Here is a 25,070-nt window from a genome sequence, read left to right as displayed (position 1 = left end):
AGGCATGTGAACACTTATGCCGGGCATCAACATTCGGGCATTCAATTTAGCGGGTCTGATTTAGACCCATAAATCAAATGCTGAAGGCAGCTCCAGCAAGTGCTTATACTCACTGCAGTCATGAGGAGTAAGGGCCTCCCACTGTGTGGACAGCGCCAAGCTCAGCTTAAGGTAAGTTAACTCCAGCTACATATGTGCCCTGCTGTGTTAGTTTCCCAACAGATGTCTGGATAGTTCCCCATCAGCACCAAGTCCTGTGCTTTGGAAATTCAATGGGGTGTTGCCCTGCATCACATGAGAATCAGCTTTTTTGAAAAGTACATTTCTAGCCACTCTGGTTGCAGAGAAATGTTGGAACGTGTGACCCTTAAAAGAGCAAACACCAGAAGCCCAATAAAAAGAATCCCAAATGTATTATTTGAAACAGCATGATTTTTAAGCTAATCTCATGATTTTTGAATGCTTGGGATTGATGTTAGAATGAGTGAGATGGGGTTTGCTCTTCACACCATCTCTGCAAGAGCTGATCAGGACCAGGTGGGTCCAATCAGCTAATTAGATAGTAAAGGGGAAGTTTTAAGATGGAGATGGCTAGTTAAAAGAGAAAGCATTTCACCAGTGAGGGACAGGTGGGGCTTCTACAAAGGACAGTAAATTGGGAATAGAAAGAGTAATAGGGAGAAGTTTGTGAGCATTCCTTGGGGAAAAATGCTGCAGAGATGAATTACCTAAAGTTATCCCCTGAGAGGAGGGAACTGGACCATAGAAGATGTGCAGAATGTCCCTGAGCCAGGACCTGGAGTGGTGGTCCTTGGTTCTCCTCCTAGCCACTGTGGTATTGGATTTGGCACTGTGAGGTAGCGAAGTGGAAGACAGCCTGAGGCTACTAAAATATAAACCCAACCCCTTTGGATAGCTGAGTGAGGAAGAGGATACTGTGCATTCTGGAGGGAGAGAAGAGCTATGGAGGAGAAACTGATTGGGTATTACTGCTGAAAGGGGTGGTGGCCTCACTGAGCTATTCCCCAAAACCACCAGCAGGTGACCACCACCTTTCCTGTCAGAGCAGGGCACAGAGAGATTCAGGGTGTCTGGTGTCTGTGGGGGAGGGACTTCAGGGAAGGCCATTCAGAGGGATAGGGAGCATGCAGGAGCATCCCATTTAATAACTAAAATTTTGGTGGAGAGCACAGAGAGATGATGTACCACCTGAGAGCTACTATGAGTCATTTATGGAGAGAATTGTCAAAGGTCCCAGAGTGAGTTTCTAGCTAGCACAACAAGGGCTAGAATGCAGCTCTCTAGCCTACTAGAGAAATGCCTTGGGGTGAGGGGTGGGGGCATTCCTTGAGCCTTTGTAATGTGAGCTCATGGCTTTGTACCATAACTGCTCCTGGATGCTAGGAAGCTTGTGAGACCAGGTCCAATGCCCTTTTGTCCCCATAAATAGCTTCCCAACACATTAAAAAAGCAGTGACAAATGCTACTGCTGTGTAATTTAGTTGATGCCCATCATGTCTGTATTTCTGTGGCAACAGATTAGATACAAGTTGTTGGTCAAGCTGTTAGGCTAGATTCACTGTTGGCATAAATGGGCACAAGCTTTATTGTAAAGGGATACACTCCACGGAGTCAAAAGGTAAGAATCCAGCCCAATACACACTCAAGCTATTTGACTGTGTGGAGTGTTTTATAGTCAGTTGTGAGCCTGTAACTTCAGATGCCATCAGTTTGTGTCACACTCCCTACCAGTCTGTGGACTCCCAAGGCAGCAAAGAGTCTCTGGGGTTCTCTTATTGCATCATTCAATTGCTCTGATTTTTCTGCTTACTCAGTATATCTGTCTTCAAACAGGAAGCTGCCATTGCAAGGTGGAGCCTGAAATATACTTCAGCACCCATGGCACTTTAGAGGAGGCAAGGAAACCTGAGTCTTTTGCTGTAAATGTCCGTCACTATAGGGAAGGTGCTGCAAGACTATTTGTGGTTTTTTAAGTTTATTAAGTTAGGGAACGTCTACACAGCAGGGCTAAAGCCAAAATAAGCCCCACAACTTGAGCTACATCAATTGTGTAGCTTAAGTTAAAATAGCTTAATTCCGCTTTTGGTGTTGTCGACATGGCAAGAAGTGCGAGAGAGCACTCTTCCTCTGATCTTTGTTACTCCTTATACAATGAGGGTTACAGGAGTCAGAGTAAGAAATCCTCCAGCTTGACATTACTTTGACATTATGTAGAAATAACTGCTTGTAATGTAGGTGCAGACTATGTTGTTCCAGAATAACATCAGTTATTCCAAGATAACACGGCTGTGTAGATGTACCCTCACAGACTAACACGGCTACCCCTCTGGGACTCTTGAAAGGCACTGAGCATATTCCAATCCCTTGGATGGCCCTAAGAAAAGTCCCCTGACGCCCTTGGAGGGTGCTTTGCCGGAGTAAAGATCTGGGGACTTTGACCCCAAGATGGCTCCAGACTGAAACACCCAGTTCCAGACAGATAATTGTGAAGGCAAAGCTGCAACTCAGGTCACTTTGAAAATGTGCTCCTTTCTGGCTAGATAGATACACTGATCACTTGACTGAAGAGGCTCAATAGAGTTCTGTCCCCTATGGCTCGGGTGGCTGCTTCTCTCCACTGAGCTGAGTAGCTTTTCTTGCCATTTGAGATCTGCTGCTTAGCAGAGCCTGAGGGATGCCATTCGGTTTGTTTTTTCCCTTCTCAAAGGTTGCAGTGAACTGCCATTAATTAGCATTTGTGGATGGAAGGTGTTAGCTAAAGCAAGGGTTATTCTTGCATCTTCTTGTTGCCACAGTAAGATAACTATCACCTTCAAAGTGATTCCCCCTCCTCCCACTTGATGCAGAGTCCTGTTCCTTCCTAGTGTTTGCAATGCATGGTTCCCCCTTTCTAGCTCTGAGTCCAGGGTTTGAGTGATAGGTTGAAAGGATGCAAGCTGCATTAATCTGGCACTTTTCACATCAAGGTCTTCTAGGGATTCCTTTGGAGTGGGGCTTGTCATGGCCACAGCTCTGTAGACTTTCAAAAGTAGAGACCTAAGCTGGACTTGTAAATTTCTGCTATTCAGAGCTGTTGAGCACCCAGTAGCTACCATTTGGCTGCAAGGGAAGCTGGCAGATGTCAAACAACACCTTACAATAGTAGGCCACTTGTATATGTTCCTAAATATAAGCTGGGGAGTAAAACCCATTTTGTCGAATCCTTCTTAGTCCCAGAGCAAACACAACACAGGCAGTGTCAGAGCCTGAACACTAACCAGGAGGAACCAGCACTTGGGGTGAAAGGGCACTTCAGTTTGCCATCACAGCTGGCAGAAATGGTCTTGTGCAAGGGACACTTCTCCATTAGTCTTTGCACTAAGATTAACATTTTTTTTTCAGTGGTTTCTCAATGCTCAGAGAGAGGCTATTTTTACAGCCACACCCCAGCCCCCACAGCTATCTGTCCCACAGACTGCAGAGTTTCTTTTTTTGAGTTCCTTTCTGGAATTATGATTCATTCTTTGCATTGGGTTTAGATATCATAGGATTTGATTCCTGATAGAAAGTCTATTGAACAAACTACTAGGCCACGCCCGCGGAGGCATTTGTGTGCGCCCGCCAAGTGCGCACACAAATGCGCTCAGTCCCTTTAGCTATCCTGGACTCCTTGGGCTTCCTTTTGCCCTATAGAAGAAGGGGCCAAAGTACTGGAAATGCTTGGCTTATGTATTTCTTGGAAAGTATCCAAGGAGAGTGCAGGTGAATACAGAACTGGAGCTTTCTTAGGAAAGGATTAGAATGCGACCTAAGGACTTCAAAATGGAAACCTAATTTCCAGGGTCACTTCTTCTGAACTTGGTGGGTATGCCATATCTCTCCTGACCTGCCAGCAATGGTCCCTCAAATGTGGATTCTCATTGCCTGACTGGTCTCATTGGAGTTACTTATATGATTTGAGGAGGAAGGTTTGGGCCATATGACATAAAAGATAATTTTCTCTACTAGCCATAGGCTATGAGGTCTATGATATGACTCGTTCTGTCACAGTAATTGAGTCATTCTTCATACGCCCATAGATCATAAAGGAAACTTCACTAGCTTTAAAGAATTCAAACTGGTTGGTTTGTTCAATGCTTTGAATATATGATGTTTCGGCAAGTGCTGTTAACAGCACACTGCTTAAAAGTTGCAAATAACTCTGAAAAGTTCTTAAAATAACAATTTTCTCTTAATTTTTCCTATGTAAGTCACCCTTGTGCACATCATGTAATAAGATGGGGCCAGATCTGCCATGGGATAAATCAACCTTCTTTCATAGAAGCCAATGGGCTACGTTTACACTGCCAGTTTTGCCTCAGTGAGCATGCAAATGAGGCGCAGATTAGCATATTGCTATGCCTCATTTGCATAATTTATGCGCGTTGGTTTTAAGCAACAGGTTTTTGAGGGAAAAAAAAAGTAGTGTGGACATTTTCTTTTTGCGCAAAACCTTTTTTCCTGCCAGATCAGTAAACCTCCTTTTTTGGGGCATAAGGATCTGGCAGGAAAAAGGGTTTTGTGCAAAAAGAAAATGTCCACATTACTTTTTTTCCCACAAAAATCTGTTAAGCAAAACCAGCTTGCACAAATTATGCAAATGAGGCACAACGATATGCTAATCCATGCCTCCTTTGCATACTCACTGCCGGCAAAACCGGCAATGTCAACGTAGCCATGGAGTTATACCAATTTTTCACCATCTGAACATCTGGCTCACAGCATGAAACCAAAAGCAAATACTGCAAGCCTTTGGTATGGTCAATGTGACTAAGTCTAGACTACATAGCTCCGTCGACAATGGCTTCATGCCTCGTGAAACAAGGTTTATCGGAGCAGTCGACAAAAGCTTCCTTTGTTGACCACGCTGCGTCTAGACTGCTGTGCTGGATCAGCTGATTGTTGGCACAGCGCGGCCGCCATTTTTATTTTAATGAAGCGGAGATTATTTAAATCCCCGCTTCTTTGACTATGCCGAATAAACTATTTTACATGCCTTTGTCGACGGAGCCATGTAGTCTAGACGTAGCCTGTAAGTTGTGCCTGCATTAGGGACTGCAGCAGGACTGTATACAGAGTGTTCTAATGCTGTGAAACTTAAATTTGCCTCTCATTGATTTCAGTATGGCCATAGCACCACAGCAAAGAGAGGAATTTGTCTTTTTATATCTTCAGTCAAACTAATAGCAATGAACTAATACAGAACTTTGGCACTGCCACCCTGTGGTTTTCAGGTGCAACTTGACTCAAGTGCACCCAGAACATTGAGACAAATAGTCTGAGATGCTGGGGTGAGGAGAGTAGCTGGAGCTGTAACATAGGCTTTATTGCATATTTTAATCATTATTTGACTCCATATTAAGTACTGTTTTTTCCAAACAGCCCTTGCTCCCCTAGGCCATAAAGAGATTAGTATCGTATCTGTGCTTGGAAAGGCAACAGGAAATAGCACAGAGAGAAACTCCTTTCTGTTCAGCAATAAAGAATATTTTAAGCAAAATAAGCATGTAGGTATTAAAATAATGGAACATGTGGCAACTCATGAAGGAGCACAGCCTGATGCTACTGAAGTCAAGAGGATCTTTAGTGCAACCTGCAATGCAAGCAGAACTATGAGAAATGACCTAACTGCAGTAATGATGTAGTTAAACCCATCTGTTTTCCCTGAAGCACACTCCACGTGCAAAAAGTCTGTAGTATTTCTGCAAAATCTGCCCTGTACTCTTGTTCTCCTTCCTGTGCCCCAACACCACTGAAGCAGATGTTCACTTCTCAGCAGAAGTTTAGGAAATAAAATCAATATTTATTTCCTTGTAGGTGGTGTCCGATGCAAAACAATCAAGAAGATGGTACCAAACATAGGTGATGCTGTAAAACCAGAGGGGCTGACAGACTGCCAGGCCCCTGGGGAAGGTAGGGAAAGGCCCTGGCTACATGCTGGAAGCGGTGTGGCCTTGGGCAGGGCTGGGGCAGCCAGTCATCAGCACCAACCGGAGTACCCCCAACCAGCCCTCAGAGTCCCATGCTCCAATGGTGATTTAAAGGGCTCAGGGCTCCAGAACCATTGCTGCTGCAGTGGGAGCTTTAGGCCCTTTTGAACTGCTGGCCCCCAGGGCAACTGCCCTCTTCTCCCCTCTCCCCATCAGTGGACCTCTGTTACATTGTCTGCTGCTCCATAAAGTTAACAGAAAATACCAGTAGCCTGTCAAGTCATTTGTAGAAGCTCTTTTGGAATCAACATCACAGATCCACAGACGTGGGACTCTTGAACAGCTCTGAATCAATCCCTGTTAAGCAATAGCCTCATCCATGTGACAACCCCCTCAGGCAGGGTTACCAAGTAGGCATAAAAAAAATACCGGACACACTTCATGGGGGCAGGGAGGAGAGGGACCAGCTGGGAGGGGAGCGGTGCTGGCCGGGAGGGAGGGGGCGGGAAATAGAGCTAATGGGGGGGGGGGCAACGGGGCTGGCCGAGGGATATGGGGGGGCCGACGGGAAACAGGGCTGGCTGGGGAGGGGGGTCGGGAAGACCGGGCCGCAGGATATGGGGGAAGGGGGGCGGCCAGCAGGGGCGGAGGAGGGGAGAACTGGCAGCCGGAAGCAGGGCTGGCGGGGGCTATAGCGGGGCTGGCCAGGGAAGATCCAGAGCAGGAAATGGCCAGCGGGAGGCAGAGCTGGCGGCAGGGGGGTGGGGGTGGAGGGACTGGCCGGGGAAAACTGGGAGGAGAAGTCAGGGAGAATGAACCTACCGGCCGGCTAGGAGGGGGCTGGGGAGCGAATCAGCCGGCAGGGAGCAGGACTGACTTGGGCTGTGCAGATCTCAGGGTGCTCCCATCCCATGCGAGTCAGTCCGGCTGCTGCTCCACCACACGCTTGACCAGTGCACAGGAGCATGGACTGGGCTGCCCCTCCTCCTCCTCACATGCAACCAGGGCTCCCAGCACCGATCGCATCCTGCCTCCCAGTCACTCCCCCCCCACCCCCACCAGGCTTCCATCCGGCACCCAGCTGGAAAACCAGGAAATACCGGACATTGCACATGTCCGGTATTTTCTGGATTTTTTTTTACCTGGCAGAGGGCCCAAAAACCAGACTGGTAGAAAACCGGACACCTGGCAACACTACCAGGGTGTACTCTCATAGCATAACTGTCCTTGGCTTCAGAGACCTTCAGCACCTGTGCTTCATGCTGTGAGTTTCTTGCAGTGAGGCTGCCACAGAAAGCAGTGAGCAAAGCACCCCTGCCTTTGCTGCCTTCCACAGTCCTCAATCAGCCATGACTCTTACCCAGAACTGTACAAACAAACAGGTTTGTTAGTTTTCTGGAGCACAGATAGACTCTCTGTTAGCACAGCAAGCAGGAAGTTACAGCAGAGTCCTTCCTGGCCCGATCCGGAGCCCTGAGAATTCATTCTCAACCCGAGTCCCAAGTTCACCAGCCCCCCTCCTTCCAGCTGCCTCATGCTTAGCCACCACCTCTGGCTCCTCTCCAGTCCTTTGTTCTGGTTTCCAGAAATTCTCTAGTCACCTGTTTTCCACCTTAGTTCCTTTTGTTCTCCGGCTGGTCAAACTGGTTGGTTTCCTGCAGGGGGTTGGCTGACCCGGGCTATTAGTTGCTAGGCAGCAAATGTCTGGGTCATCAGAATGACCTCTACCTTCTGACTGAGCTACAAGAACAAGGAGGAGTGGATTTCAAGTTACAAAGATGCCGCTTTACACTAGTTTTAACTTGCAAGTGACCTGTGCCCCACCATGCTGTGAAGGTGAACCTCCCCCCCCCCCCCCCCATGGTCTCAGCCAGTCTCACCTGGGGGCAAATTCCTGGCCCCAAAATTCATCAGCTAGACACCTGGAACAGAATTCTCTGTAGTAATGCAGATTTCTCCCCATCTAATCTCCCATCACTGTTGAAGATATTTGCAGCTAGCAGTCACAGATCAGCTACATGCCATTGTATGCAGTCCCCTCTCACCAGCCCCTCAATACAATGTATCAAGCTCAGTGTTGAGCCCAGTTAGGTTTTTTTCCTCCACTGCTTCTCTTGGAAGGCTGTTTTAGAACTTCACTCCTCTCATGGTTAGAGACCTTCGCCTAATTTCAAGCCTAAATGTGTTGATGGCCAGTATGTATCCATTTGTTCTTCTGCCCACATTGGCTTTAACTTAAATAACTCCTTTTACTCCCTAGTATTTATCCCTCTAATTATAGAGAGTAGTCATATCTCTGCCCAGCCTACTTTTGCTTACAGTAAACAAGTTAAGCTGTTTGAGTCTCCTTTCATAAGGCAGGTTTTCCATTCCTTGGATCATCTAGTGGCCCTTCTCTGTATCTGTTCCAATTTGAATTAATCCTTCTTTAACATGAAAGACCAGAATTACATACGGTATTCCAGATGAGATCTGACACTTCTCTGTCTCTATAGCTGTGTCTAGACTACACCTCTCTGTCGACAGAGAGATGTAGATTAGGCATGTTGAAATTGCTAATGAGGCAGGGATTTAAATATCCCGAAAAAAACCCTGGCAGTCTAGACACAGATCAGTCGAAAATAAACTCTTTTTCGAAAGATCCCGTATTGCTCAAAAAATGAGGTTTATAGGATCTTTCAAAAAAGGGTTTATTTTCGACATATCCGTGTCTAGACTGCCAGGGTGGGGTTTTGTTTTTGTTTTGTTTTTTCGAAAAAGCTCAATTTAAAAAAAAAAGAAGCAGCCATGTGTATGCTAATGAAGCACGGGATAGTTAAATCCCTGCCTCATTAGCAATTTTGACATGCCTAATCTATATCTCTCTGTTGACAGAGAGGTGTAGTCTAGACGTACCCTACTAGGATAGGGATGTTAATTATTGTTTAACATGGTAACTGGTTAAATGCTAGGTTTAACTACTTAACCTTGGAGCAGACCTCTGCCTATGGCGCAGCAGGCCTGGGCAGATTGGAGCAGCCCCCCCGTCTGGGGGCGCAGCATGGTGCAATGGGTCTGTCTTGGCTGGAGCAACCCCAGCCTATGTCATGCCAGTAAGGGTGATGCTTAGCAGATAACCAGTTAACCCTTTACATCCCTACACTGAAATACATGTCATCTCAGTTAGAATTCATGGAGTTGGTTTATCTTTTTAGCAATAAGAAAAGCAAGTGCTGACCCATTTTGAGCCAGAAAATTCTTGTGTCTTCTGGCTGTAGTTGACAAATGTGTGGTTGCTGTAGGAAGGCACATTCATTCTAAGCAAATGCATTCTAAGTTGCATCAGCAGCAATGGAAATGTTGACTGAAGAGCTTGTGTCCCAACTGGCTTGGCAGCTTTGTTCTTTACAAGGTTGCTCTCACATTCTTTCCATCTTTGACGTTCAATCCAAGCAGGAAGAACTGAGTTCGGATCCGGCAGCAGAGGCTAGGAAACCAGCATCTGATTTCACCTTCCCAACAACAATGGGCCATCAGAACTGGGCCCCTAGTTAGTTTGGTTCAGAAATGCATGGTCCTAAGAAGTGGATGAGCTGTCGGGATTAGTGTGATTCCCTGGAAGACATACACCAGAGAGAAAGAGCTCACTTCGGGTAAGTATCTCAGCTCATCTTTCCACAAAGTCACTGCTCCCTGATGGTGGGGAATATACCAGTAAACAAGTGTTGGCTTCATTAGTGATGTGGTATATGGGGTGCCAATGGCAGGATGTGGGGGCATTTTTTACAGACTGGGTGTGTTATGTAGTCCAGGTCTTTGGAACGGTGGGGCAGTAGTGTACAGTAGAGCATAGGGCCAGCTCTTGACGTCAGATGGATTTGATAAGGACACACACAACTTCCGAATCAACGCAAAATCAGGCAGAGAAAGGGAAATGGTACTCTCAGATGTGGACAGCTGAGTTTCTCAAAAGCCCTTCCACATCTGAGACTTTCTCGTGTCTCTGTGGAATCAGAGGGACTGATTTAATCTAAATACTAATTTTAACCATTTATTGTAGAGATAGCACTGCAAATAGACTTCCCTGGTGGAATTATTTTTTCCAAGTTATATGATTTACAGTAAATCTACTTCATCCAAAATATCTCAAGGAATTTTGGAACATACACGAGGGTAGATACATGGGTATTTCAGTCTACTGTGTCTTTGATCTGCATAGGAAGAGATCCCCAGGTAATCCACATATTGTATGTGTATGATCCTATGTTACCTCCTCACCCAAAATTAGGTCGCACTTGTCCTTCTGCGCTGAACTGGAAAATGTTTCCTGCCTAATGAGGACAGGACTTTCTCCCTTATGGAGATCAGAAACTATTTGAGGGGGGAGCTGGTGACCAGAACCTGTAAGCATGTTGTGTCAATTGAACAGCACCCTTCTCCCTGCAGTGATAAGGTGCAGCTGGTGCAGTTTTGTTAGTATGGAATTTGAGTGAGAGGCACAAATACCTGTCCCATCACATCAGCCTTCTCTTCCATTCCCTAGTCTCAGAGTCCTTTGTGCAGTGCTACATGCCATTGCACATCATCCCCAGAAACCTGAACAGCCTGACTTCAGATTCTGGGTCCAAAAGCAGGAACCACCTGTCAACTCTGCAAGCAAATTTGCAGGCTGCCATTGAGCTTCCTGTCAGTTGTGTGAGGAGTCCAGGGCTTGTTGGGTGGAAACCTTATTGGGAAAGATGGGTAAATAATTCTAGTGGATGCTTGTGTAATAGCTTGCAAAACAGTTTCTCCTGCTCTCTGACAAACTTGTTACATTATTTAGTTATTCCTGCCACTGTCCATGGCCTTGTCAGTCCTTGGACTTTCTCCCTAAATTGCTAAAAACAGGACCCAGTGTGACTGTTCAGTGATTACTCTAGCAACTGGACAAAGAGCCATCCACTCATTTCTTGCAGCTATCAGATGGGGATGTCCTCAATCTAACTGGGGCTGGATTTCGACCCATGACCCATAGCTGAAAGGCGCCATACCTTTCTTCTTGTTCCCTAAGATCCCTGGTTCCCATTATCATCCTATGATCTCCAGGCATCTTTCAGACAGACAGCATCAGTTGTGGTCAGGAATTATGAAGAAATGGAAAAAATCCAATTGGTGATTAGAATGAACCCCCTGAACAAAGGCAGCCACCTGCATCCTTTGTGCTAATAAGAGGAAGGAAGATGAATAAATATTGCATTGTTTATTTTCTTGAAAAAAGCAATCAAATAATACGGGGACTTCAGTGGATGTGTCAGTAGCTCAGAATGCTTGGTCTGCAAATTGAGGAAAAAGGAAAGCTCTCAAATCACAGAGAGAAGAGCAGAGTGTTGGACATCCATCAACCTGGGTTCATCTCTCTGAAATCAGCACCTGCCTTTGATGTCCTCGAGCTCTCATGAATTGGGTCTGGCACAGTTGGTATAATTGGCTTAGTTAAGCTTTGCCAGCCCTCTGAGAAAGTTTGGATAAGTCTACACTAGCTCGTTAGTTCGAGATAGGTAGGCAAATGAGGGCAACCGGAGTTGCAAATGAAGCCCGGGATTTAAATATCCCGGGCTTCATTTGCATGTTCCTGGGTGCCGACATTTTTAAATCCCCCTTAGTCTGAATTAACTGCCCGCGGCTAGATGCGGCAGTTAAACGTTAATTCGAACTAACTCCTTAGTTCGAATTAACTGTTACTCCTCGTGACAGTTAGTTCGGACTAAGGGGGATTTAAAAATGGTGGCGCCTGAGAACATGCAAATGAAGCCCGGGATATTTAACAAGACTAACAAACCATCTTGTTAGTCTTTAAAGTGCTACATAATCCTGTTTTTTGATTTCTTACATGAGATCGTCAGTGTTCTTGCAGAAATTCAAGCAGCCAGTGTAGAGAGCTGGAAAATTTTTCCGCAAAAGCAAAAAAGCAAAAAAGCAAAAAAAACTAGACGCACCCTGTGGCTCTAGTGGTGTCCTGAAAGGTCTCCTGCTCCAGCAATGATGATAACCATCATGGGCCATTGGTGCAGCTGGGGCTGGGTGTCCGCCTCCCCTAGAGCCCCACCCCCTCTTCTGAGGCCCTGCCCCCCACGCGGAGGGGAAGAGATGGAGCAGTGTGCCAAGCATTCCCCAGCCTCCCTGCAGCATCGGGGAGGGAAAGAGAGGCGAGGGGGCGCATGTGTGCGGTGTGGCTCCCCCACCTCCCCAGAGTATGGAGCTAGTGGAGGAGGTCACATGGTGCACAGAGAGCCCCCTCCTCCCCCGGAGGGCAAGGTGTTCTGAGGGTGAAGTGGTGAAGTGTGGGTGTGGCCATGCCTGGCGGTTTGGAAAGGCCCCCCCCCCCCCCCCCAAGCTACCGGACACCTATAATAACCATTCAGTTACGTTCATGTGTGCGCCTCTTGTGTATTGTGTTGACTTTGTGCAAGAATTCAACACAGCAGATCCCAAGGGAGCCCCTCAGGACCACAAAATCAGTTAAGGATGACAGGCACCCTGCCAGGTTTGGCAAACAAAGTATGGTAAGTGTTGTCAGTGGACTCTACAGAGTCTTTATGCATCTGTACCCTCGGACAATGGACCAGCTCAGTCAGTGGGAGATCCCACGGTCCCCTAGTCTGGAGAAAGACAGCCCCTCCAAAACACAACTTTATATACAGGTACAAATAAGTTGCACATCACTGCTGACATGTCAGGTTGCCACCCTCTGATGTTACCCTGTACCTGGCGATTCAGTCAAAATGTCTTGATCCATCATGCTGTCAGACCCTTTCCTGAACCTGGATCAGTATGTCCCTATTATTCATGGGGAGAGTGTGGGTACCAAGGTCCTTTTTAACAAGGTGCTGTTGTGATCCCTGTGGAATGTGCTTTCCACCTGTGCCCAGTACCCATTACTATTTTACAGCTGGTACCTAGCACCAATTACAGTTCTACACCTGTGCCTCTTACCAATTGGTGTGTTACACTCTCAGCCCTGTTTGAGCCAAATTCCATGAGCAGGAGCCTGCCTCTTGCTCACAGCTTAGCCTTGATTTATTATATTAGCAAAGTCTTGAACATTGTTGCCGAAGCCTCAGGCCTCACACCAGGCTTGTGGTACATGGGCTTATGTTTCAGGCCCTCATTTTACTACAATGGCCATAGAGCGTGACAGATTTGTTCCACTCATCTGCAAATTTCCCTCCCTCTTATTTCTGCTATTATTGCAATGCCCATTTTGATCTACAGCCCAAAGATGTCAATGGAAGCTTTTCCTCTGCCATCTTTGGGTTTGGGCTGAGGCCTTTCTGGAGATGGCCAAACCAGGGGTATAGCAGGCACCCATAGAGCTCACCAGCTGCTTTCATACTTTTTGGAAAATATTTCCACAGATTTTTCTGAGCCTCTTTCTCTGGAAACAAACATCAAAGCTTTGCCTACACTATACAGCTTTTAGCAACCTAAAAATCACACAGCATGGTTGCTAAAAAACAGGCCATGTAACCACAGTTTGTGGTCACTTTTGCCAACAAAAAAAACTCATTCCTCCCTCACCCCCAGTGGTGTTTGCTTTGTTGGCAGGAGAGCTGTTCACACTAGTACTTGCTGGGGCAAAGCTTTTGTCATGGGAATGTGGAAGTTAAGGAGCCGTGAATGACAAATCTCTCACTCAATTGCCAGTGTAGACTAGACATAAGAAAAGGAAACTTGAAACAAGAGCAGTCTAAGCAGTAAAGGAGCCCGGATGCAAGCCAAGGCTACAAAAGTGGAGTCTGGCAGTTGAACTAGGGTGGAGTTGCAGCTACTCCTTGTTCTGATAAATATCCTGGTTCTCTCTCTCAAAAACAATTAGCAAGGAAAAAATAACACCAGTAGCAACTAGTTCAAGCTTCTCACTTCATGGAGTCTGATAAGCTATGCAGAAGCAATGGGATTCATAGAGGGCTTGGTCTACACTAGGAAATTTTGTCAAGGAAAAGTGTGTTTTGTTAACAAAACTGCATGAGTGTGCACTCTGCAACATGGCTTTTGTCGCCAAATTTGATCATTTTCATTGATAAAAAACTTCCAGCTTCACAAAGCACTTTTTTGTTTTCTCTTCCATGTGTTATTGATAAACTTGCCCTGCAGATACCTCAAGGCATTTTTCTGCTGATTCTGGCCTCCAGAAAGTGGCTCATAATTCCCAAGCAGCTGCTTTGGTCCATAGTTTAAACTTGGCTGCAGGGCAGCAGGGCAGAAAAGTAACCAGCTACCCTCTCCATCTCCTTGCAAGTTCCATGGGTACGTCTACGCAGCAGGACTAACGTTGAATTAAACTATGCAACATCAGCTACGTCAATTGCATAGCTTAAGTCAAAATAGCTTAACTCGGCTTTTGGCACTGACTACACAGCAGGAAGCCGAAGGAAGGATACTCTTCCTTCAACTTCCCTTACTCCTCGTGAAATGAGGGTTACCATGAGTCCTCCAGCTCAACATTATTTCAAAATAAAGACTTGTAGTGTAGATGCACACTATGTTATTTTGTAATAACGCTGCTGTGTAGATGTGCCCCATGAAATTTAAATCCCATTTGCTGCAGAATGAGCAACTGGAGAGCGGGTTGGATTATCATACAGTGGTCTCATGGCATCTTCCCAGGTGCCCATGCCTGGCCATCACCTCAAATGCTCACTGGCTTGGACTGCCACGGAGCTATGGGATCTGACCAGTGCATGGGAAGAGAAGTTTGTCCAGTCCCAGTTATGAGTGACCCGTAGGAACTGGGACACATACGGGCACTTTTCTTGATCCTTGTGTGAAAATGAGCATGAGCATGAGCAAGGCATGCTGCAATGCATAGTGAAGATTAAAGAACTGAGACAAGCCTGTCATAAAGCTGGTGAGGTAAACTGATATTCTGGTGCTTCACTCAAGACCTGACAGTTCTATAAGGAGCTGGATGCTATCCTTGGTGGTGACCTCACCTCCACCACCAAAAGTCCTGTGGATACTGCAGAGGGCAGACAGGCAGTACATGGGGGAACTAACCCAGAGTCAATTGTAGATGAAGAGGTTGAAGTAGACGAAGAGGAGCTCCTCCCCAGGGTCACCAACTGTGTCTGGCAGCCAGGAACAGTTCTCCATTACTGACAGACATAGCCAGTCAGAGCAACCACTTAGCAGGGACCAGGAACTTAAGTAGTGGATGAGACATGGTGTAAGTGCTGTGGTTTGTAGAGCGCAGGGTGAAGGGCATAGAAAAGTGGGAGGCTGGCTGTATTTCTGGAAGCTACACATATCCCTATGTAGCTAATCAATATGGCCAATCAGCATGTTGATGCTCGCTATGATCTCAATGGAATCCTACGGAGAGAGGCCTTCAACATTTTTGGAGAGGGATTTGCAAATTTTCTGCTGCAGATTTCATGGTAGCTTTGTCCCTTCCCCCGTACCATTCAGCTATCACTTGTGCAGGAACCAAAGCAGAACATAGGTGGGCTTCATATGAAGCAGGGTGAAAGCCATAAGCCTGGAGAAGATGTGCCCTGGTTTCCTTGCTTACCCTGAGCAGGGAGATGTCTGCCAGGGGGCTACCTGCCTGTGGAGAAGTGTGGCAAGTGTAGCATAATGAGAATTATGTTCATGCAAAGGGATTTTTCTAGCCCCGTCTGCAATTTCCTTTTTCTGCATGCACAGCTGCCACCGCTCCCATCCCCTCACTCACTGTGATTAAGGTGTTTTACCAAGATGTGTTCTTTGTAAGGGTCAACTTCAAAGTGAGTGGCAATGTAAAGTGAGATGTTACAATGTAGGATTTGATATTAACAGACTCCTTCTTGTGCACTGTGCTGAATATCGGAGACCCTGGCATCCCCTGAAATGTGGTGCTTCAGCAAGGTTGCAGCAGATAAGGAAGCACCCTCCTTTATCAGCTTGAACAGGGGAGGAGGGATGGTTTGCTGCTGTCTAATGACTAAAGGCACACTTTTAGAATGGTTCTGCACTTTTATTTACTGTTTAATAACAGCACAGACCAGTCCCAGGTGCTCACATTAAAGTCATATACCTGAGTATGTGTTACACTGGAGGGGGAGGCACGAAGAAGCAACTGTAACAAAGGTTTCAGTGCCACTCATTTTCAAAGTGCACCCTCAAAGGCTCCCTGATGTTGATAGCAGCCCTTTGAGCTCCTCTGATAACTCTAACGTCTGGCTGCTCAAACTCTGCAGCCGAGTGCTGAGCCTCAGAGTTCCACCCCTGAGCAAACACTTCCCCATTACAGTCACACAAATTATGTAAAGTGCAACATGCAGCTATAACCATGGGAATACTGTCCTCCATGATGTCTAGCCTGCCATAGAGACATCTCCATCTCACCTTCAATCTCCCAAAGGCATATATGATCACCAAGCAGCACCTGCCCAGCCTGTTGTCAAACTGCTCCTTACTGCTGTCTAGGTGCCCCATGTATGGTTTCATTAGCTAGGGCTGTAAGGGGTAAAGCAGGTCTCCCAGGTTCATTATGGGCATTTCTACACCCTCCACTGTAATCTAGTGGTCTGGAAAGAAAGTCCCTGCCTATAGCTTTCTGTACACGCCAGTGTTCCTGAACATGTGCGTGTCATGCACCTTTCCAGACCATCCCACACTGATGTCTGTGAAATGCCCACAGTGACCCACAAGCGCTGGTAGCAGCACTGAGAAGTATCACTTCCTGTTGGTGGTAAGGTTGCTAGTGCTAAAATTGGAATATGTGTGCCATCTATGGGCACACACACATCCTCCCCACCCTCCCAGTTGGGAAATCCCATGTCCAAAAAGCCAGCCACTATGTCATGCACATTTCCAGAGTCACGGTCCTTTGTAGCAGAATGTGATTTATTGCCCTGCATGCTTGCATCAGTACAGCTCCAAAGGTAGATTTCCTAATCTAAGCTGATTTGCAACTGACCCATAGCAATCGGGAGTCACCAGCTTCCACACAGCGATTGCCACATGCTTCTCAACCAAGAGGGCAGCTCTCGTTCTGATGTCCTTATGCTGCAATTCGGGAACCAGCTCAGGACAGGTTTAGCTCCAGGAAGGTTGCTTTGTGCATCCTAAAGATCTGCAGCCACTGGTCTTCATCCCCCACCTGAATGATGATGCAATCCCATCAATCAGTGCTGGTTTCCCTTGCCCTGAAATGCCAGTAAACCCTGTATAATTGCTCTATGAGAGCCAAAACCAATGACAGGGTGCTGCTGTCTCTATCATGCACACTGTCAAGCTCCTCCGAGTCTTCTTCCACTGTCAGTAACTTCAAGATGATCTCTGCTGCCATGCCCAAGGTCTTCATCACAGTTAACAGAGCATGTGAGAGAAGTGCAGGATCTATTCTTTCTCCATGAAGATTCTGGAGCTCACAGCAAAGAACGGCAGTTGGAAAAAGGGTGCTAAAGGACTCTGGAAGCCCCTGAACAAAGTGGATCCTAATGGGATGTTCTACATGGCCCCAAGTTGCCCCATGCTCAATTCTGCAGTCTCACAACCCTTAATGACACATGATGTCACCATCCACTCTGCATTGCTCCAGCTGTCAATAAGGGAGCTAAAGATGTGGATATGATCTGTTGATGGAAGAAGCCAGTGTAAACATGCTTTGGCAACTTCTGTGTGTCGATATTAGTTTCCTCTACAAAACTCAATAGCCTGGGTGCTGGAACAATTTTGATAGTGGGGGTGCGGAGATCCTATAAACTCCGTGCATAATGGACACCACTTCAAGCCAGGAGGTGCTGCAGCACCTATGCTCACTAGTGTAGACATGCCCATAGATGCTATTGCCCCCGAGAACTAAATGGAGTCCCACCAAATTCTCTTTGCACAGGCCACTGAACTGGGAGCAGGCACTGGAAGTACTGGCTCTAGAAAACCTAGCTGTGTGCCACGTGGCTTGAGGATGGCGAGGGTGGAGCATAAAAGATAATAGTCTGTAAATATTTGAAAGGTAGAAACAGCACACGGGAGGGCCACTCAGGCTACATCTAGACTGCATTGCTTTTCTGGAGGTATCCCGAAAAGAAACACCGTGTCCAAGGAACGTGTCCGCTTTTCCGAAAAAAAATTCAAAAAAGCGGATGTGCTCTTTCACCATCCCTGTAAACCTCATTCTATGAGGAATTAGGGATGTATTGAAAGAGCACTTTTTCCAAAATTTGGCACCGTGTAGATACACCAAGTTTTGGAAAAGCCTCTTTCGAAAGTAAATCAGAAAAAGATTCACAATTTGTGTACTGCAAATTGTGTTTCTTTTTCCAATTTAACATTGCAGTGTAGACCTAGCCTTAGATTGCTATGAAAGGAGGGTAAAATGTCAGTTAAATATAAGGAAAAACTGCAAGTGAGATGTATTAGGCATAGAGGCGACTCTCAAGGGAATAGCAGAAGCTGCATTACTTGGGATTTTTTTTTAAATTGGACTGAATGAAGCATTGGCAATGTACAAGAGGAAACAATGGTGCATTGACCCTCCATAGGCCGAGTGGGTGACTTGGCATGCCTTTCTGTCTCTAACTTGTATGGCTCCATTATTCCATTCCGTGATAGGAGAAATATTGGAAGAAACTCTTGCCTGTCTAGGCCCTGGGTTCCATTCTCTAATCCAACATAAAGTGCTCTTGATGTTACACAATAAAGCCAAGAGATACACGATTTTGAGAGAAGTGGTGATGGTGTCAAAACCAGAGCGGTAGCAATGCAAGCAACACAGCACTAATAGGAAATCACTATATGAAACAGCCTATCCCAGAGAGCGGGACAAAACACCTACCCAAGAAAACAGGCTGGCAGGAAACAGCTCAGGAGCCTCAGCAAAGCTAGCACAAAGGTACAAGTAAGGGAGACTGCAGTGCCACTGACATTTCCTCCTACCAGCAGCAATCAGTGGGGTTTTGCATATTTATTTCGTAGGACTGCTGAGTGAAGATTATATTTATTGTGCACTTCTTTTCCTTTATTTCCTCTCTGCCGCTAGAACTGTCCCATTGTCCTGATTGTCCTGAGATTGTCCTGATTTTGTGGGGTTGTCTCTGCAGCTGGCTAAACTCACTGGACAGGGAGAAAGAGGGCCCAGATCAGGTTAACTTCTGGGGCCTCTGCAACAAGGCAAAGCCACACCGTGAGTGCCCTGGCATCATGACACTACTCTGTCCTATAGGAAAAACTCTCAAAAGAGAGCATCCCCTCAGCCCCACAATGGGACTCACCTGTATCCGGGAGGAGCATAGGTTGCAGGATGGAAGATTTGGAGGTGGCATCTGGAAGTCAGTCTGTTTGCACAAGGATTGAGTTGCATCATCTCTGTAAAGACCCCCACAAAAACCAACACCACAAAATCCATTAAGAGAGCTAGTGCAGGTTTCGACTAGAGACCCGGAGTCCTCTCAGGATATTATCCAGCACGCAGGATGCTGTGCAGATATTGTGGCTGTTCACCGCATGGTTGCATCATATAGTCATATCATAGTAGATAAAGAAAGAAATGGTCTGGTAGGTTCACCTAGTCCTGCATTTGCATGGCCATAGAGCAGGTACCCAACAGGGATGATTAGATATCACATGATTGTTTCTGGTTTTGGTTGACTAGAGTTCCGCCCACAGGAGCAAGGCAGAAAATCAATGAGAATCCATCCTGACATGTAGACCCTCCCAGCTATTCCACCCTCAGTCTTCTGACAAAGCCCCTCACTCCTGGCCCACAGCATTCCCGGCTCTTTCGGCCTTGTGCTACCTCACCCCTTCTACTGAGGTACTTCAGCTCCGATCTTCAGCTCCCATTTCCATGTGGGGTAAGATCCAGAGGGACTCCAGAGCTAAACACTCCTGAATTGTGGAGAGGCTTGGCCCTCGCTCCAGATCGGAAGTTTCATTTGAGGCAAGAAGCTGTAAGTCTGTCTCCCCAGGTCACCTTGTGGGCACAGAGTCTTGGTCTTGCATGCCAGCTGAGTTCAGGCTGCCAAAGTCATTTCCTTGAGTCTAGAAGGCTAAATTTAATGGAGGGGGAGATTGTTTGTAAATCAGATGCTGCTCTGTGGACGATTTTCTATACTTTTTTTATAAAGCTGTGGGAGCCTAATAAGCAGAAATTAAACTCCGAGACGCCATCCGGCAGAATGATTTGTATAACTACTGTACTTCCTCAAGTGGCTTTAGTGTCTGTTTCCATTCGGGGCCATTATGTTAGAGAAACCTGTTTGTTCTGTGGCTGTCAGACCGGACACTCTGCTTGTTCTTGAAAAACAAACGAAGTAGCCAATGTGGGTAGGGGCTGAGGGGCGAGGAATTAGTGTGTTTGTGGCTACAATACCATGGGGAGAACCTTACTAGAGCTGTCTTATTAAAGCAGGCTTAAGGGCTACTGTTTAGAATTGAGGGTTAACCTGTGTGAGAGCTGTGCGACAGAGCCGTAACACGGGATAAGCTGGCCTCTCAGGGATGGATCATGTATTTCTTCCATGCAGGGACTGGATGCCTTTTGTGTGTGTTCACCAAGGGGCACAGCGCTGGTGCTCAGCAAACAGTCAGAGGTGAGGGGGCACTAAATGATGGATTGTGTTGTGAGCTGTAAAGATACCACTGTGATGGGTACAGCACGAGAGAGAGCGCCAGCCTGGGGCTGGGAATGGGCAGGGCCACAAAGGGGCTTGGCAATTGCCTCTGTAATCTGCTCATTTTTGCATCCCATAATATTTTGCCCAGACCATTGCACCCTGACCCCCCAGTTCTGCCTGTGTTATTCCACACCCCATCTCGCTAGCAGGTTTGGTTGGCTTTCCAGGCAGGGAGCAACCTGCTTTCATCCAGCAAGCTCCCTAGCTGGCCTGCTGCCAGAGCATTTTCTGCCGCGGCTGTGCCTGCCTGCGCAGGGAGAGAGAGCACAGCCAGCTCAGCTGATCAGACTCGGTTGGACTCTCTTACTGCAGCCAACCGCTTGGGGAGAGGATGGCAATGACCCACAGGAGCTGGGCCCTGCTCAGAAACACGCACGCACAGCTGAGTGGGCTGGTCCCTCTGCCCAGGCAGATTGTGCCATTGCCGCACACAGCCAGTTCATCATTAACTTCCACAGAGGCAGCGTGAGCAGCAGCTGCCACAGCCTGCGCCAGGGGAAGCTCCCGGAGGCCAGTCTCTGACTCACAGGCAGGTAAGAACAACAATGACATTTGCTTTGCTGCCCCTGGAGTTAGCAGCAGCCAGGTGGGGCCTGGAAAGCCGGGGTGACACGTTAGCAGAGTGCGTGAGCCTGGTCTTTGCTCAGCTGCTTCTGTCTCCTGTGCAGGAGGTTTGCGTAAGCGAGCTGGGGACCATCTACCTTCCAAGGCCTGCCTCTGTAGGGGACAAAATTAGGTGCCTATTGGACAGGGAGGAATGCAGGCACCTGATCCATACAGCGCTGAGGGGCGGACTGGAGTCTCAGGTTTAGAGCCAGCCCCTCTGTGTCACCACCTCTGAGTCATACTGGCAGCAATAAGACTTTGTGCTTCTATAGCAGCTTTCACCAAAGTGCTGTGCAGGTGGTTCAATAATATCCCCACTTTAGACAGGGACCCTGATGCATAGAGCAGCAAAGTGACTTACCCAAAATTGAACAGCTGGAACTGGGGACGTCTCCTAAATCACAGTTTCCAGATGGGCTGGCTGCCCGGGAGACTGAACAATGACAGGCTCTGAGAGAGGCAAGAGGACTATCAAAGCCACATACTCCGATTTATTCCCAAAGCAATCTGTGATTTTTAAAGGCACTCTGACGCAGACGCAGCCCCAGCCCAGCGCAGGATCTCTGGCAACAGGTCTGATCCACATGGAACCTCTGGACATGAAAGCTGTCTGGGGAGAGGGGTTGTGGTTGGCAGGACCAATCCCTACAGAATATTCTTTAGGGAATTTTCCAGTTTCTTTCAAATTTCTCCTGGGAGGGGCCTTAGTATCTTATAAGGCAGGTTCTTGCATTGGGATTATTAAGGTTTGTTGAGTAGTGACAATGCACTCACTGGAATCCCTTGCTTGTTGTCACTTGGAGCTTGTAAGAGGACACTGGTGAAGGCACTGGAGAGGTGTGGTAGGGCACAGCTCACTGGGTAGGGAGGTGCACTGGCTGAGGTCCTATGGTACAGTTCTGGGAACCTGTGCTAAGTATTTGTCAGACATACAAGCAGCTTCAGTCTCTGCAGAAGGAAGCTTCCAGTGAGACATAGGTCAGGCATGTCTGATGCAGCATGAGTTGTTGCTGGGAGACTCTGTGGGAGCAGTGAGATTCAGGAGGGTGGGAAGAAGACAGAAGGCGGATGGTGCCTGGGCAGACGGAGACAGCTCCAAGCTTGCAGAATGCTGAAGAGTCAGGGAGTTGGGAGGCCAGGTCTGGCAGCTACCACTCTGGGAGAAAACTGTTACCCCTGGCACTGTGACTGGGGCGAGATTCACCCCCTAGACTATAGCAGCAATAAATCGCTGCAGGGCATGGCCCTCTGCAGCGATCTCTCTGATTCTTCCCACCCCTGAGTGGAATGAACTTTGTTCTGTGCACCAGTGTGGAGATGATGGGTGATACGGTCATGTGCAGCACATCACCTTCATATGGGTGAACAGAACAAAACTCAGGTGGCGGGAGAGGGGCCAAGAGTTTCTGAGTGTGGCGGGGGATCGGGCTTGGGGCAGAGGGTTGGAGTGCAGGAGTTTGAGAACTCCAGCGGGGGGTGCAGGGCCTGGCGTGGGGCTGAGGATGAGGGGCTTGCGGTGCAGGAGAGGGGCTCCAGGTTTGGGGATGGGCTCAGGACTGGGGTTAGGGTGTAAGAGGGGGTACATGCTCTGAGCTAGGGTGTGGGCCAGGGATGAGGTGTTTGGGGCACGGGAAGTGGCTACAGGTTGAGAGGGGAGGGAGTTGGGGCTCGGGCTTATCTGGACAGCGGTACTAAGACAGGCTGCCTGGTGCCTGCCTGTCCCCTGTCCCCTGTCCTGGGGCATTGAGCTGCGCCCCAGAAGTGGTCAGTCGATATCCTGGTGGGTGCATGATGCTCTGGGGCAGGCCACATGCGCTGTTCTCATCTGCAAGGTGAAGGCAGCTCACGCAGCCCCATGGTCCCCGCCTAGGAGACGGTTCCGTTGTGCTGGCTGCTTCCCTGCTGGCCACAGTACATCACGCAGTGGCGTAGCAAGGGAGATCGGGACGGGGGGCAGTTGCCCCAAGGCGCTATGCTAGGGGGGCACCAATTTAATTCCTCTTCACTCCCCCGTCATCCCTTGGCTCACCTGCTCCTCCTCCACCCCCCGCTGCTGGCTGGAGCTTCCTTCCTGCCTCTCCGCCCTCAGCCCGACCCTCCTCCATCTCTGCAGGCTGGTTAGTGGCCTGGCCCCAAACTGGAGGGAGCAGGGGAAGATGCGGAATAAGCTTCCCCCCCTCCTCTCAGGGTCAGGCTCAGCTGTGCACCAGGTTGGGGGCTCTGCCGCACAGCGGCAGTGGCAGGGGGGTGATGGAAATTTTTCCTTTGCCCCATGGCGCATAACACCCTCGCTACACCTCTGACAACACTGCCCCAGCCAGGGCAGCTCCGCACTCGAGACAGTAACATGGGGCCCCCTATCCCCGCCTGTGGCAGCTCAGTGCTGGGGCTGACAGGGAGGGGCACCCCTGCTGGCTGTGGCAGCTTCAGTGTTTGGGGAGAGGCATCTCCACCTGTGCCAGCTCTGAGCCCCTGTGTGGGCCTTAATGAGAAGCTGCGCAGTCAGGTGGCCACGCAGCTTAGTGGGAACTTAGGCCATGGGGTCTAATATCACAACATCCCTCCTGCTGCAGAGAGACACTGCCCTGTCTGAGGATAACGATATGCCGATGGTATCAACCTACATGTGATATGTCAATGTCTAGGAGGGCCTACCAAATTCAAGGCATGAAAAATGTGTCACGGACCATGAAGTCTGGTCTCTTGTGTTCTTTTACCCTACACTGTGTATACATTTCACAGGGGAGACCAGTGTTTCTCAAACTGGAAGCACTGACTCAAGAGGGAGCTGCAAGGGCTGTTACAAGGTTGTTTTGGATGGTCACAAAATTGCCATCCTCCCTTCTGCACAGTCTCAGAGCACGGCACCCAGCTCTGAAGCCAGTACCCCCACAGGAAGCACAGAAATAAGGGTGGCAATACCATACTGTGCCACCCTTACTTCTTCATTGCTGCCTTCAGAGGTGGGCAGTCAGGGTATGTCTACCCTACAAAGTTAATTCGAACTAATGGACGTTAGTTTGAATTAACTTTGATCGGCGCTACACTAGCGCTCCGCTAGTTCGAACTTAATTCAAACTAGCGGAGCGCTTAGTTCGAACTAGGTAAACCTCATTCTACGAGGATTAAGCCTAGTTCGAACTTACTAGTTTGAATTAAGGGGTGTGTAGCCCCTTAATTCGAACTAGTGGGAGGCTAGCCCTCCCCAGCTTTCCCTGGTGGCCACTCTGGGCACCACCAGGGAAACTCTATTGCCCCCCTCCCGGTCCCAGACCCCTTAAAGGGGCACGTGCTGGCTACGGTGCCCGTGCCAGGTGCAAGCCTGCCAGCACCCAGCCAGCAGACCCTGCACCTGGCACGGCTCGAGCCAGCCACCCGATGCCCCCCAGCCCCCCCCCTCTTCCCGGGACCAGGCTGGCGGCTCCCGGGAGCTTGCCCGGGACCACAAGAGGCGGGCACCCGCCTGGTCTAGTGCGGACATCGTGGACCTCGTCCACGACCTCCGCACTAGGCACAGGAAAGTGGCCGGCTAGGGCAGGAGAGCTGCCAGCCTGGCCACCCAGGAGCAGGTGTGCATGAAAATCAAGGTGGTCCACTGAGACCCCCGACCCTGAGCCCTGAGCTTACAATGGCCGTCCTGGGTCAGACCAAAGGTCCATCTAGCCCAGTAGCCTGTCTGCCGACAGCGGCCAACCCTAGGGACCCTGGAGGGGATGGACCGAAGACAGTGACCAAGCCATTTGTCTCGTGCCATCCCTCTCCAGCCTTCCACAAACTTTGGGCAGGGACACCACTCCTACCCCCTGGCTAATACCACTTCATGGACCCAACCTCCATGACTTGATCTCACTTCTCTTTCAACTCTGTTCTAGTT

At 48.3% G+C, this 25,070-nt stretch overlaps 1 protein-coding gene across 3 annotated transcripts in view; it reads left to right on the top strand.

Annotated features, from left to right (window-relative positions):
- Positions 1-9,469: 9,469 nt before the first annotated feature.
- The window catches only part of ARHGEF37 (Rho guanine nucleotide exchange factor 37), a 48,207-nt gene continuing 32,606 nt past the window's right edge, over positions 9,470-25,070 (top strand). Inside the window, exon 1 of one of the 3 annotated variants that reach the window (XM_075900219.1) lies at positions 9,470-9,601. The gene's annotated coding sequence lies outside the window, so the exon portion shown is untranslated. Of the gene's footprint in view, positions 9,602-20,796; positions 21,124-25,070 lie in introns of those variants that run through there. The other 2 variants (XM_075900218.1, XM_014581080.2) reach the window with 2 other exon arrangements.

The sequence above is a fragment of the Pelodiscus sinensis genome, chromosome 17, assembly GCF_049634645.1.
Source record: "Pelodiscus sinensis isolate JC-2024 chromosome 17, ASM4963464v1, whole genome shotgun sequence".
Lineage (NCBI taxonomy): Eukaryota > Metazoa > Chordata > Testudines > Trionychidae > Pelodiscus > Pelodiscus sinensis.
Note: the sequence above shows the minus strand (reverse complement) of the source record. Positions and strands in the feature narration are given on the sequence as shown.